Source organism: Mesocricetus auratus, unplaced genomic scaffold (assembly GCF_017639785.1).
Source record: "Mesocricetus auratus isolate SY011 unplaced genomic scaffold, BCM_Maur_2.0 Super-Scaffold_6731, whole genome shotgun sequence".
NCBI classification, from domain to species: domain Eukaryota; kingdom Metazoa; phylum Chordata; class Mammalia; order Rodentia; family Cricetidae; genus Mesocricetus; species Mesocricetus auratus.
This window is the reverse complement of record NW_024429185.1, coordinates 603,175-617,932: the sequence shown is the minus strand read 5'-3', so window position 1 is coordinate 617,932 and position 14,758 is coordinate 603,175. Positions and strand designations below refer to the sequence as shown.

At 47.4% G+C, this 14,758-nt stretch overlaps 2 pseudogenes; both read right to left on the bottom strand.

Moving 5' to 3' along the window:
- Positions 1-7,615, bottom strand: part of LOC101827288 — a 37,958-nt pseudogene extending 30,343 nt beyond the window's left edge.
- Positions 7,616-9,135: 1,520 nt separating this feature from the next.
- LOC101840328 lies at positions 9,136-13,283 on the bottom strand (annotated as a pseudogene).
- Positions 13,284-14,758: the final 1,475 nt, after the last annotated feature.

Below are 14,758 nucleotides of genomic sequence, written 5' to 3'. Positions count from 1 at the left end.
CCATACTCCTAAGACTAGGGACAGATTAAGTTAGAGGGTAATGACAGAGAAAGAGGAGGGAAGGGAGATAGTGGTCTTGTACCTGGTCTTCAATACTGTTGTTGTTCTGAAGGAGCTCCTCAATGACAATTGGGGGGGGATCCCAGGGGTGGTTCTGGTTGTAGATACTGGTGTATGAGGTGGTGTGAACTTAACTGGAGGTGTGTTTTTTATCATGCCACTAGTGCACAAAATGAAGTCCCAGATATAATAGAAATTGTAGACTGCTGAAGTTGTTTGCATTATAAACATTTGTCTATTCAGTCTCTCATATGATTTGAATTTGCCTGTAAAATTGGTGTTAAAATGGACGTAATAGGGATTGGGGAGATAGTTCAGTGGTTAAGAGCACTGACTGTTCTTACAGGTTCAATTCTCAGCACCCACATGATGATACAAACATCTGTAATTCTAGTACAAGGGAATTCTAGTACTACGTACCACATGGTATGTAGGTGAATATGAAGGCAAAACACCCATTCATGTAATAAAATAATAAATATAATTAAAATTGGGCTTAACAGGAACCCTTTTAGTCTTCTCAAAGATGAGGAAGAACCGAGGGTAATGGACAAGACTACCAGTGTCATAGCAGTGGATGAACTCTAGGTAGGTGGTTGTCTTTGAACAGTTGATGGCAGGGGAGATAATTCATGGATGACACTGCCCAGGCCCCTGCGCATGTCTGTGGTCTTGGTCAGTTATCCTGCATGTGTGTCTTCACTATACATGGCCATAGCCTCTTGAACACTGACCTCATGGCAATATGCTCATTCCCAAGGTAGTTCCAGTCTTGGTAGATCACAGTATTGTCTCCTAGACTATATCAGGGACAACTGGCTTGTTTCACATGGGGCCAGATTTGTTGAGGTGTCTTGGGACTTCTCCACCAAGCTTGTTAAAGATTCATGGTTTCTCTGTGCTCTTGGACAGTGGGTCCTCAAGGACCACCATGCCCACTTCTCTATCCGCATATTTCTGAGCCAGTTCCTCTGGGCTGTTGTAGAGCTTGTCATCACACCCGACCTTCTCCCCTCTCCAGTCTTGGACATCTGTGCTCCCATGATCACAATGCACTGCAAAAGAAACCCGGTGGCCCATTGTCTAGACTCCACACTGTGGGGGCCACCTGGGTGAAGGTCAGGCACTGGCCACTGCAATCCTCTAGGGAGAATCCAGTGGTATCAAGGATGAGTAAATGCAAAGTCGCCATGACTTGCTTGATTCAGTGGTAGGGGGTACTATACTCTGCTTTGGACATGGGTCTGGGTGTCCAAGATTCATATTTCACTGACCTGGGGGACAATTTTCTTATGTGGAAGGACTGTGGCTGGGACCCTACAGCAAACTCATTGGCATTAGGGTACTCCTGGGCACCAGTGAATCTGACAACATGGACTTGTTTTACAGAACCTCTTGTTCCTTATCCAGAAACCCTAGGACACCCTTCTTCTTGTATAGCAGCACTTCAGTGAGGAACAGAGTTCTTGTCTAAAGCCTGTGTTCCAGATGCTGCAGCTCCAACTCTGGCCTGCTCATCAGGAAACCATGCATGGATTCCATCTCCAGGGTGCTCAGGTCTGCAAACACCTGGGCCTTGCCATTCTACATCCAGTTGGGGTATTCTGTCACGGCCATCTGTAGAACCAAGATGATAGCCATGCAGTCCAGTTCCAGGCTCCTTTGTGAGAGTCCCTGGCTTTGGAAATCAGCAGAAGAGAGGACACAACCTAGGTACTTCTCTTTCCAAACCAGCTCCCAAAGCACACTCTCTGAACCCTGTCTTTCTCCACTGACCACGCTTCCTCCCTTACGCAGCTGAAGCCAGAGCTGGAGTCCCTGGGTCCTCACTCACAGTTCACAGTGCTGTGCAGACCCCTGTGTGCATCCACGTATTTCCTTCACCATCTAAAAATCTCTTATGGTCTTTCTTATCTGGGTATCTCCCACTGTTTCTCTCTTTTCAGTATTCTAACAATTGGAAAACATTCATGAGCTAAGGGCACCATGAGTCATTGTAACCCAAGGCTAGCCCAGCAAGGGTTACAGACTATTTCTTTCCTAGGGAAGGTGAGGACTTTAGTGACAGCAATATTCCTTTCTAATGCAACAAATTACCTTCTATGTGGATGAATGTTGAAATATAGGTTAACGTTTGAAGTATAAGAGGAAAAGTGATACAGAGGGTGGAAGGAGACATAAGAATGTTCGAAAAGGGAAATAGTTTACATGGATACTGAAAACTACATTTTATATTATGCTACATATTATATAGCTCTAGTGGCAGGCACAGTGTGCTAGCTTTTTTTTGTCAACTTGACACAAGTCAGAGCTATATGGGAAGAGGAACCTTAACTGAAAAGAAGTGCCTCCCTAAAACTGCCTACAGGCAAGTCTATAGGGCATCTTTTGATTAATGATTAACGCCAGAGGGCTTAGCTTATGGGGATGATGCAACCTGTAGACAGATGGTCAGGGTTGTGTAAGAGAGCAGTCTGAGCAAACCAGGAAGCAGCATTGCTCCATGGCCTCTGTCTTAGCTTCTGTCTCCAGGTTCCTGCCCTGACTTTCCCTCATGAGAAACTGTAAGTTGTAATGTGAAATAAATCCTTTCCTCCCTAAGTTTATTTTAGTTATGGTGTTTATCACAGTGATAGAAACCAAACTAAGACACATGGGGTACCATCCTTCAAGCTGTTGTCAGGGTGGTCCAAGAGACTTCCAAAATAATATAGGGACTACCATTGCTCTTTGTTACCTCCTACAAGCTGAAGGCCAGAACCCATTGACAAATACACTCATTCTTTGGACACAGAACTTGGAGGAATTGAGCTGATATGGGCCCAGAAGCCTCGTCTTTGAGGACTAGCTCTCACAGTACCAAAGGTGCAATTTCAGCTGCTATGAGAGAAAAGCAATATAAAGTCCTACCCAGCTATAGAGCAATGAATTACCAGTAGTGACCAGCCTGGCAAGGTATCCCCACTTTTATCTTGGGGTAACCAATAACTATCTAATTAAATTTAAGGTTCCCTCCATACAAGGGAACTCATGCTTGGTATTGTATACCCAGCCAGTTACCCATGGATTTGAGGTCATAGAGAACTTACTACTGTCATTTTCCTAAAACAACATAATTTCTAACTGTATTCTAAATTCTTACCTTTATACAGATGGATAAATGTAGCTGTTACCCCTCATCAAAGAAACTTCTTTTTGAAACGGATGGTAATTGTTACAACTGATCAAAGTGCAGAGAAAGTGTGATCTTGGCACACCCATTCCTACCTGGCACATCTACCAACACAACTCCTAAACCTTGGGGAGAGAAAGCTGGCAACAGAGGCACAGTGAGGGGCCCCAGGGTCTGTGTGGCCTAGCCTGTTTCAAGGGTGCATTTCAATGTAGAGCGGGATTTAGTCAAAGGGAGGTGTGGGCCCTCATCAGGGACATGAGGGGCAGCTGTGCACAGAACCTGAGCACCATCGACACCTCACATCTTCTGTTTGAAAATGTGTGTTCCTGTGTCACATGCCCCACTCATAAACACGGGGAACACAACTCGTGTGCTCAAAAAAGGTCAATTTTCCTGTTGGCTTCTTCTGAACAGGAAGGTTTGTTTTCCTTAGCTCTTTATACCAAGTTAATATCCTGCTTCTCTGGTTAAAGTTGTCTAGAACCTTCCTCTACTAAGTGATTTTGTCTTGGTCCTGGACCTGACTCTGTTCATGTCCCCCTCACTGCCCCTCAGCACTCTGGTACTTAGTCTGCAGAGAGCAGACATCCGGCTATGGCAGTGAAATGTGTGTGCTGCACCTGCCCCATCGCCTGTGAGCTGCCAGGCTGCTGGGAGCCTCAGCACTCCATCCTTATATCTGCCGGCCCCTGTGGTCATAGTCGTGGGATGTTTTGAGAAGTCTTATGACTGTCCTGGTCTCCTACTTGTGAAGTCTCACGCTTATTTGACTCTGAGGCAATGTCCCTGCCTGGGCACTTCCCTCTGTTGGACACCCTTGCCCTTTTGGGGTTTGTGGTCAGGGTCTGTGCCTCACAATCCATTATTTAAGAGTCTAGTCTCACAGGAGTGGGTGAGACAAGGACCTTTTATATAGTACAGACTGAGCAGGATAGGAACTTATCCCTGATTTTCATATTTAATTTTGAAGAATAATTAAAAGATTTACTTTATTTTACCATATATATGCATATGCTTGAGTGCATGGCATATAAGATAGTCATGGAAATCTGAAGAGAGCATTGCATTCCCTGGAACTGTAAGCCTGCATGTGGGTGCTGGAAACCAAACCTGGGTCCTCTGTAAGAGCAAAAATGCTCTTAACATCTGAGTCCTCTCTCCACTTTTGGAAGTCTGCTTTTTTAAAAAAAGTAATAAGCAAAATGGACTTGCTTATGCATGTATTTACTAAGGCACATTAGTTCTATGCACATGGGTGTGAATTTCAGAAGAAAACTGTGTCTTTCTTCAGGGCCATCTACCATTCTGTTTCTTCTCCTATTACTTCTCCTCCTTCCCCTCTCCTCTCTCTCCCCTCCCCCTCCTCCTCTTCTTTTGTTTCAAACAGGCTGGAATCAAGCTGATTATGTATCTGACGATGGCCTTGAACTTTTAATCCTGCTGCCTCTACCTTCCAGTCCTGGGATTACAGGTATGGATCACCACATCAGGATTTTATCCCTTGTCATTTTAAGGCGGAGTCTCTTGTTGGCCCAGAACTAGACCAGTACGCCAGTGGCCTGTCCAGGATGTGCCACAGATCAGCCCATCTCTGCCTCAACTCTAGAATTACAAGTATGTGTTACCACAGCCTGCTCCTTTTCTCCTATGGGCTCTAAGGATGGGATACAAGTCCTGCTCATTGAGTACCACTGGGCCCCAAGCGTGTACAGCATGATCAAAAAGAAGAGGAAGAAGTGAGAGGTGTATTTCAGTCCCCCAGCTACCCCCAACTCAGTAGGGGTGGTGTGGTGGCTAGTTTCATGTCAGCTTGACACAAGCTGGAGCCATCTAAGAGGAGGGAACCTTAGTTGAGAAAATCCCTTAATGAGACTGTAGGCAAGCCTGTAGGATACTTCCTTAATTAGTGATTGATGCAGAAGGCATCCGTTTGTGGGTGGGGCCATCCCTGTGGTGGTGGTCCTTGGTTCTGTAGGAAAGCAGGCTAAGCATGCATGATGAGAAAGCAGTAAGCATCACTCCTCCATGGCTTCTGCATCAGTTCCTGCCTCCAGATTCCTGCCCTGACTCACTTTGACGATAAACTATGATGTGGAAGCTTAAGCCAAATAAACTCTTTCCTCCCCAAGTTGCTTTGGTCATGATGTTTTGTTACAGCAAGAGAAACCTTAACCAAGCCCCACACTCTTTCTCCCCTCTCTCTGCCTCTCTCTCTTCTCTCTGTTTGTCTGTCTCTGTACTCTCTCTCTTCTCTGTCTCTCTGTCTCTGTCTCTGTGTGTGTCTCTCTCTCTGTCTCTGTCCAGGGAAAAGGAAGCCAAATGAGATACTGCATTTTTGTGTATCTCATGAGTTTTTCACTGAGGTGTTTAGGTCTCTCTGGCTGTAGGTGAATTGTCCCACCTCACTGATGGTGCACCTAAGGAAGCTGTAAGTGTGCAATTGCCTCTGTGTGTGTGTGTGTCAGTGAAAGAGAGAGAGAGAGAGAGAGAGAGAGAGAGAGAGAGAGAGGGAGAGAGAGACAGGGAGAGAGAGACAGAGAGTTAGAGATGGATAGACAGACAGACAGAAAGAGACGGTTGCTAACCCTGCTATGCTAAGGGCAGTGTGAGGACTGACAGCCACTTCTCACTTTTCCTCCATCTGTTTCTAGCTTTTGATCATGTGTCTCATTCACTCTTCATTTTATTCTTTTTCTGTCAGGATTTCTCACTGAACCTGGAGCTCACTGATCCTTTGAGACTGGCATGCAAGGTAGCTCAGTGAATCTACCTGTTTTTGTTTACCAACCCCAAAGTCAGCTTAAAATTATGCCATACTATGCTCAGTTTTACTCATGTTGTAGACCTGAACTCGTGTCCTCATGCTGGTGGCGAGCACTTTACCGACTGAACCTCTGTCCCACCTTATCCCTTAAAGGCTGTGTTTCTATCGGGAGATAAATAAGTTTTCTTGTCTTCCAGCGTTTTGCAGGTACCTCAACACATTCCAATTTCCATGCCTATAACCTGGATCTTTAGTATTCTCCCATTATTTCCCCAAAGTTAGCATATGATGCATGTTCTTCTCCCACTTAGTATGTCCTGCAGCTTTCCCTCCAGGATACAGACTTTCATCACTCATACAGTTTTTTTCCCATTACCTGTCACTGGTTGCAGCTGTGCCCTAATGTACTGACCTGTTCCCTACACAGATGGAAAGTCTATTGTTACCAGACTTATTGTTACAGACAGTGGCACAGTGATTCAGCACACACAAATCCCCACACCTCATGTGTTTAAAGACAGATCTTTGGGTGAACTTTAGATGCTGGAACAATGACCAGGTAAAGGCACTGGTGATTTTGTTAGGGTTCCCAAAGCAGCCTCCTTCTGCATGCTCATCATTGAGGTGGGACAATTCCCCTGTATGAGAGGGAGCTGAAAGTTTCACACACTGAAAAACCCACCTAATAGAGAAACACAGGATGGTGTATTGCATCTACAAATGTGTCTGTGGTTCAGTCAATGCCAGGTAGTCACTCATAGTGACATGCCCAGGTCTCAGCATAAGTTCGTGCACTGGGTTTGAATATACACAGTTGTGGGTGTCTTCAATAAACACCACAGCCTCTAGTACAGTGACCCTATAGGTGTTATGTTCACCCTAAAGCTCACATTAAAGATCTGTAGTCCAGAAGAGGACATCGACTGGAAGGACACACCCCAGCCTCCACATAGCACACTGTTGCCCTCTAGGCTATAGTGAGGAAAGTGGGACTGCCCTGTGTTGGGGTCACCCATGTTCATGGGCGTGAGGAAGTCCCCAAGGGGCTTGCAGGAGGATGAGAGTGGAGGCTGCTGTGTTCTTGGGTAGTGGATTCTGAGGACTAGTGTGTTCACTTCTCCATCTCATATTTCTGAACCAGGACCTCTGGGCTATTGTAGAACTTGCTGTTATACCAGAGCTGCTCCATGATCTAAAAGAGTCTCCAGACCCATGGGGTGAATGATGACATCTTCCACATATTGCTGAATGATAAACTGGCCATGGCTCTGGTGAAATCTACACCACAGGAGGGCCACACTGGTGAATGACACACACTGGTTAGAAACAGGGAGCATCAATGAAAAACCAACAAGGACTCGTTGGCCTTCTTAGGTTTTCTTGAAGAGGTCATATTTTGCTTAAGAGATGGGTCTTGAAACCCAGCACTCATGGCTATTCCCCTGGCTCAGGGGAAAGTGCTCTAATATACATGGGCCACAGTAGGTCCTCACAGCAAACTTGGTGACACTGGAGTGCTCCCGGACATCAGTGACGATGATATGGACTGTCACCCCAGGGGATGTTTTTCTTTTATGGAGAAAATTCAGCACATCTTTCTTCTTGAACAGTGTCATCTCATTAAGGGACACGGAGTTCTTGGTTGAAGTTATTATCTCAGATGGATGCAGGTCCTTCCTATTCATCAAGGAGGTGTGCATCAGCCTCCCCTCATAAGAGCTCATCCCCCAGGATACTGTGGTTTGAAATTCAGGCTCCTTCTTGGGCGCTCATGCAAAGCACCAAGACTGCACTCGCCCAGTCCAGTACCAAGCTCCTTCGCATCACTTCCACAGCTCTGGAACACAGGAGAGGACAGGACACAGGTGTTCCTATCTCCAAGACAGTCTCCCAGAGCCTTACTCCTGGGCCTAATCATTCTTCCACATCTCAGCAGCAGCCTGAGCTGGAGGCTCTGGGTCTCTGCTCACAGTTCACAGAGTTGGCCAAGTCCTGGTGTGCACTTCTATCTTCTTCCTCCTTCTGCATATCTCTTGTGTAGATTAACTCCCCTTCCCTCCTTGTTTGGTGTTATCTTAGTGTAGGAATGTGCTTTAGCACAGCTACCCAAGGCTTAGTCCCCAAGGGCTACAAAGCGCTCTCTTCTGGTAGCACAGAAGACTGTACTGTAAGCAGAACTACCTTTTAAATGGCACAAACTACAAGTTGCAAATGGTACAGACATTCAATTTCAGACTCTAGGGTCAAGCAGCCAGCCCTGGGTTCAAGTTCAGGTAAACAACACTTTGTGGAGGTTCTGAGTGGCAGCTCTGGAAAGCACTGAAGTCATAGGGTTGGGGGAAAATGTAGGATGTTTTGCTCTCGTTTTCCTCTGTCCACAGCCATAGGTTAGAAAAGTCCACTTCTGCCTGTTTGGTCTTCCAGCTTGCTCTGAACAATGTCCCCTTGCCTCGGGTAACATGCTCTTAGCTTAGGAGCTCATTATTACGTCCCACCCACCCCTCCCCTCTATCTCTCCCTCTTCTGTTTGAGACAGGTTCACTGTATATCACTGGTTGGCCTAGAACTTGCTATGTAGACCAGGTTGGCCTCAAATTCACCGAGATCTGCCTTTATTTGTCTGCTGAAGTTGAAGGCATGCACTACCACAGCTGGCTCCTCTCTCTTTGTGTACATTTACATCCTGTGTGTGCACCCATGCTCCTGTGTGTGCCTTCCTGGTGAACAAAGTCTGTTGTCTGACTTTCCCCTCTTCATTGTGTGACAGGGTGTCTCACTGAAGCTCAAGCTCACTGATTCTGCTAGACTGGCAGACCTCTAGGGATCTGCCTGTCTCTGTTGGTCTGAGAGACAGGAAAGTCTCAGATATTGAACAATCCATCAGATAGGGAAACCCAGTATCTTTTCTTTCTGGCTGTAGATTTCTTTTTGGTATGCTGTAGGTAAGATATATGGAGCCCACAGCCACATGCCTGAGTAAGTGGTCCACATCCCCATAGTTCTAGCAGCAACACAGAAGGGCAGAGTTTCACAGGGTTACTGGGCCTCCTTGTGGGGCTCTGGGGCTGTCGAGCTGGAGCTGAGGCTGAACTCTTGACACAGGGCTGAGGTCCCACTGAGGTTGGAGGAAGAGGCATCAGGAAGACCCTGTTCCCAGTCGTTTAGTGTCTGATGTGTCTGTGGCAGCTGTGTCTAGGTGTCTTTCGGTGATATAGAAGAAGTTGAAAGGCCTGAACAAGAAGCCTATGAAGTTCCTAGCTGAGGCCACACTGGGGACAGTTTCAGAATGAGGCCCATATGAGAATCCCACTATCACCTAGGCTACCAAATCCTGTGGGAGAGAAAAAGGCTTTAGTGGGCAAGGGGTACTGTGTACTCTGGGAGGACTGGATCTTTTTTAAAATTGATTTTTATTAATTATTTCCATCCCATCACAGTTTTCCCTCCCTTCCTCCTCTCCTCCCGGTCCCTCCCCCCAGCCTTTCCTCTCCGCCGAGTCCATTCCTTTTCCTTTCTCTTGAGAAAAGGGCAGGCTTCCCATATATATCAGCCAGTCATAGTATATCAAGTTGAAGTAAGACTAGGCACCCCTTCTCCTATTGAGGCTGGATGAGGCAACCCAGTAGGAGGAAAGGGTCTCAAGAGCAGGTAACAGAGTCAGAGACAGCCTCTGCCCCCACTGTTTGGAGACCCACAAGAAGAGCAAGCTACACAACTGTAACATGTGCAGAGGGCCTAGGTCAGTCCCAGCAAGCTCTCTGGTTGACAGTTCAATTTCTATGAGCCCCTATGAGCTCAGGTTTGTTGATCCTATATTTTTCTTATGGTTATGACTGGGTCATTTTAAGATGTGTCTAAAAACTTCTCCTAGATAGCCTCAGACCCATTGAAAAGAAGTTGGTTCATCTTTCATAACCTCTGAACTTGCCCTCCACCTGCAAGCCACATTCCTAGGACCAGGGACAGGTCAATTCACAGAGATCTACCTTTATTTCTTTGCTGAAATTGAAGGCATGTGCCACCACAGCTGGCTCCTCTCTCTCTCGTGTATATTTACATCCTGTGTGTGTACCCATGCTTCTGTGTATGCCTTCCTGGTCAACAAAGCCTGTTGTCTGACTTTCCATTATTCATTTTGAGACAGGGTGTCTCACTGAACCTGGAGCTCACTGATTCTGATGGACTGGTTGGCCAGGAACCTCTAGGAGTCTGCCTGTCTCCATTGCTGGACAAGGCCAGAGGACACAGGAAAGCACTAGTCCAATACCTGGTCTTCAATACTCTCATCATTCTGAAGGAGCTTCTCAGAGACCACGGGGGAATCCCAGGGCTGATTCTGGTTGTAGATGCTGGTGCTGCACTCCCAATATTTGGTTGCTGCCAGGGAGTACCTGAAGGTTGAGAAGTCAGGAAGTTCTGAACATGGTGCTTCCTCTGCCCAGCTAGGACTTGGAACATCCTTAGGCCTCAGATGGGGAAGTTAGTGCTTCCTTAAGATGGGGAGTCATCTCCTGGGACTTTGAAAGAGTGCCAAAAGCCATCTGAGTGTCAAAAGCCCCATGAGCACCTCCCTTCCCTTCCCAAGTACATGAGAATGCACACTCAGACTCACAGTTGGACTCCAAGCCTCAAGAATGGAGAAGCACTCACAGTAAGAGAGGAGCCCCCTCCCCATTCCCTGAACTCCTCACCTGGCCCAGCTAACAGCCAAGTCCTCCTGGGATTCAGGGCTCAGTTTCTGCTTAGATGTGGAGTAGATCTGTAGGCGGTAGCTGTGCCTGTGTCCCCAGATATCCATTTGGGCGCTGCTAAAGAGCAGGAATGGAGGCAGAGTTTGTCCAAAGGGGAAGGTGGCCTGGCACTCCTGGGAGTACTGTGTCTTCTCCATTGTGTCCTGGACCAGGTGGTGTCTTAGGCTGCAGGGGTTGGTGGTGTTTTTCTGCCTGGTCTGCAGGGTGGGGAAGCTGTTGTTGGCCCTGGAACCATGAAGGGAGGAGGAGGTTGAAAACCAACTTAGACTGGAAGCCTCCTCCCTTCCCCCTTGATCTCCAACATAGACCACATTCACAGTCAGCTGCCAGGAGGAAGCTGGGCTAGCAGTGTGAGCAGTGAAACTAAGTGAACCCCAAACCAGAGGAGCTGGAGGACAGCTGGGTCTCAGCTCTGGAAGCTGTGGTAGTTTCCGTATGGCTCAGGCTGTTTTCAGGAAAGCTGTGATAGAGCATAGTTTTAATCCTAGAGAAGGGATAGTCAGTGTTACCGAAGGCCTGAGAACTGCATGTATATTCTGTACCACAGAGACAAATGGGATTTGTGGGTGACAGATACCCATATGATTCTGGTGGCCTTGTTCTATTGTTGGCTTTGCCGTCAAGCTTCACAGCCATGACACTCCTTTGTGGTTACATTATATAGTCAGGAAACACACTAAGCACCCCCTGATGGCACTACAGATCATCAGAGAGGGCTAGGCAGTGGCATTTAATTCTCCTTCCCACTGCACCTCTTTTTCCCTTCTGCTCTGAACACTGAATTCAGATCCAAGGCAGATGCACACTAACATTCTGGAGAACACGAGGGTATCATTCACAACCACTTTTTCTCAGATATGCATAATATTTTTGGGGGGGAGGAAGGAGGCTCAATGAGTACTTCAGATTTAACATCAGGATGGCTCAGTCCTATCTTCTGTGGAGTAAAGCTGTTGGTGGGAAGCAACTGAGTGATAGGAAGGGTCTGATTTCCAGTCCTACCTGCTACATCCAGGTCAACAAGGTAAGGCACAAGGTGGGTGTGGCTGTTGCGAAGTTGGTGAGTTATCAGGTGAGTTTCACTCAACCCTTCAGGGGTGTAGATGGAGGTGTGGACATATCCTGTAGCATCATCTTGGCTGTTAGTATAGAAGATAAAATCTCAGATGTAAAATAAAATTGTAGAGCGCTGAGGTTGCCATAGCACCAGCTTGTGTCCCATTACATCTGAAAAGACGTTGACTTTGCCTGGAAAGTCAGTGTTAAAGATGGGCCTAACAGGCACTCCTGTGGGGATCTCAATGATGCAGAGGGCCTGTGGATAACGGACAGGCCTATCAGTGTCATAGTAGTGGATGCCGTCTAGGAAGGTGGCTGTCTCTGGACAGTTGATGCCAGGTGGCTAACTCAAGAGTTGCACTGCCCATACCCCAGCCTAGATCCATGGTCTTGGTCAGCTCTCCTGCAGGTGTTTTCTCTATGCACAGCCATTGTTGCCTGGACACTAATCTCATAGGCTATAGGCTATTCTTGAAGTGCACACTCAATATCTGCAGTCCAGAAGAGGGTTGAAGCTGGAAGGAGAAGCTCCAGCCTTTGCAGATCACAGTGTTTCCTTCTAGGCTGTAGCTGGCGCCACTCCCTTGTTCCACGAGGGGGGCAGACTTGCTAGGGGACATTGGGAATTCCCCAGCAGGCTTGTTAAAGATCTGATGCTGCTCTGTGCTCTCAGGCAGTGGGTCCTTGAGGATTACTGTATGTACTTCTCCATCCGTGTATTTCTGAGCCAGTTCTTCTGGGCGGTTGTAGAGCTTGTCATCACACCTTACCTGCTCTATCTCCAGTCCTGGATTTCTGTGCTCCTATGATTCACAAGGATCTCCAACCCCGTGGGCTGTAGTAGGCCGTCTTTCACAATGCGCTGCAAGAGAAACCAGGTGGCCCGATGTCTAGGGGGACACATGGGTGAAGGTCAGGCACTGGCCATTGCAGTCCTCTAGGGAGAGGTGGTGGTGTCAAGGAACAACTTCTGGAAGGGTGTGGTGGTCTCCTTGATTTTGTGGTAGAGAAGGCTTCGCTCTGCTTTGGACATGGGTCTGGATGCCCAGGATAGATGTTTCTCTGGCCTAGGGGACAGTTCTCTCATATAGATGGGCGGTGGCAGGGGTCCCACAGCAAACTCGGTGACACTGGGGTGCTCCTGGGCACTAAAGAAAATGATGACATGGGCTTCCCATACCGGAACCTTTGTTACTTTACCCAGAAACTCTAGGACATGCTTCTTCTTTGGCAGCAGCATCTCAATGAGGAACATAGAGTTCTTGTCTGAAGCCTGCATGCCAGATGGCTGCAGCTCCAGCTCCAGCCTGCTCATCAGGAAACCATGTACGGCTTCCATCTCTGGGGCACTCAGGTCTGCGAACGCCTGGGCCTTGCCATTCAACATCCAGTGGGGGTACTCTGCCATGGTCATCTGTAGAAACAAGCTAATGGCCATGCAGCCCACTATCAGGCTTCTTTGTGCCAGTCCCATGGCTTTGGAACCCAGCAGAGTGACGGCGGAGGTATGTGCCTCTCCAAGCCAGCACCCAGAGCACACTGTCCCTAAGCCCTGTCTTTCTCCCCTGACTGAGCTTCCTCCCTTACCCAGCTGAAGCCGGAGCTGGAGTCCCTGGGTCCTCACTCACAGTTCTCAGTGCTGTCCAGAACCCTGTGCGCATCCATACATTTCCTCCACCATCTGAAAATCTCTTATGGTCTTCTTTATCTGGGTATCTCACATCACTTCCCTCTTTTCTGGTATTGTAACAGGGGGGAACATTCTTCAGCAGGGTGCACCATGAGTCACAACAGCCCAAGGCTTGGCCTTCAAGGGCTACAACAGACTTCCAGAATAGTTCAGGCTGGTGACATTGCCATTGGTTGTTTTTCACAACCTGAAGACAAGACTCAATTGCTGAAGACACTTCACCCTTCAGATAAGGACTGGAAGGAATCCACCTGCATCTGGCCTGGAAGCCACCTACTTTAAGGCCAGGCCTTACTGTTTCACAAGGTCTGTTCAATCTTCCTAGGGAGGAAAACAATCAACACTCCTACTCAGCTGTAAAGCTCATAAATGAACATTGAACAGCTTGGCAGAATATGCTGTAAGATGCAATAGTGACATCTATTGTGGAGTGACAGACAGCCATCTATATGTGCTTAAGGCCCACTCAATAGGTGGGAATTGATGCCTGATGATTGTAAATGTAGCTAATTTCCCATGGCGAGAGAGGCAGGGCTGTGTGTGATGCTGACATACCTCAGCCCCTGCTGCCCTATCCTTTCTTACACCTGCTAGTATGGAGGCTTCCTGCCTGGTCCTACTGTATACAGAGTTCCTGAGAAACACTGGTTTTGCACAGGAGCAGACTACTGTCACTGGAATTTGTCTCTACAGATCTTAATGTGACTTTGATATTCCTGGACTCCAGATGAAAGTCCCCCCCAAAGCCTTGCACCTGTCACTGATGCTGGAAGACTCTGTTTGAGCTTTGCTTTCCACTCAAGGCTGCCTCTGGGTCTCTATCAGGATTTCTCACTCATGAAGACAGGATTAGGTCAAGGCTTATCACTACCTGTGAATGGGTGGAAGGACTCTGAACAGTACTTTTTATAATAGGTAATTAATTGTCTTTGGTTCCCCAGATTAGAAAGCTTTGGGCGAGAAGGCTGGTGATAGAGGCACAGGGAGGGGCCCAGGGTTCTGTGTTACAGGAGTTCAGGGCACAGCCAGCAGTTCTGATGGGGATGAGGACTTAGGTACATTCCAATTAAAATTTATTTTTTCAAGACAGGGTTTCTCTATGTAGCTCTGGCTATCCTGGAACTCGATTTGTAGACCAGGCTGGCCTTGAACTCAGAGATCTGCTTGGATCTGCCTCCCAAGTGCTGGGATTAAAGGTGTGTGCCACTGCTCTCAGCTTTAAACTTCAACTGCAGAACAGGAATTAGGCTAAGAGAATC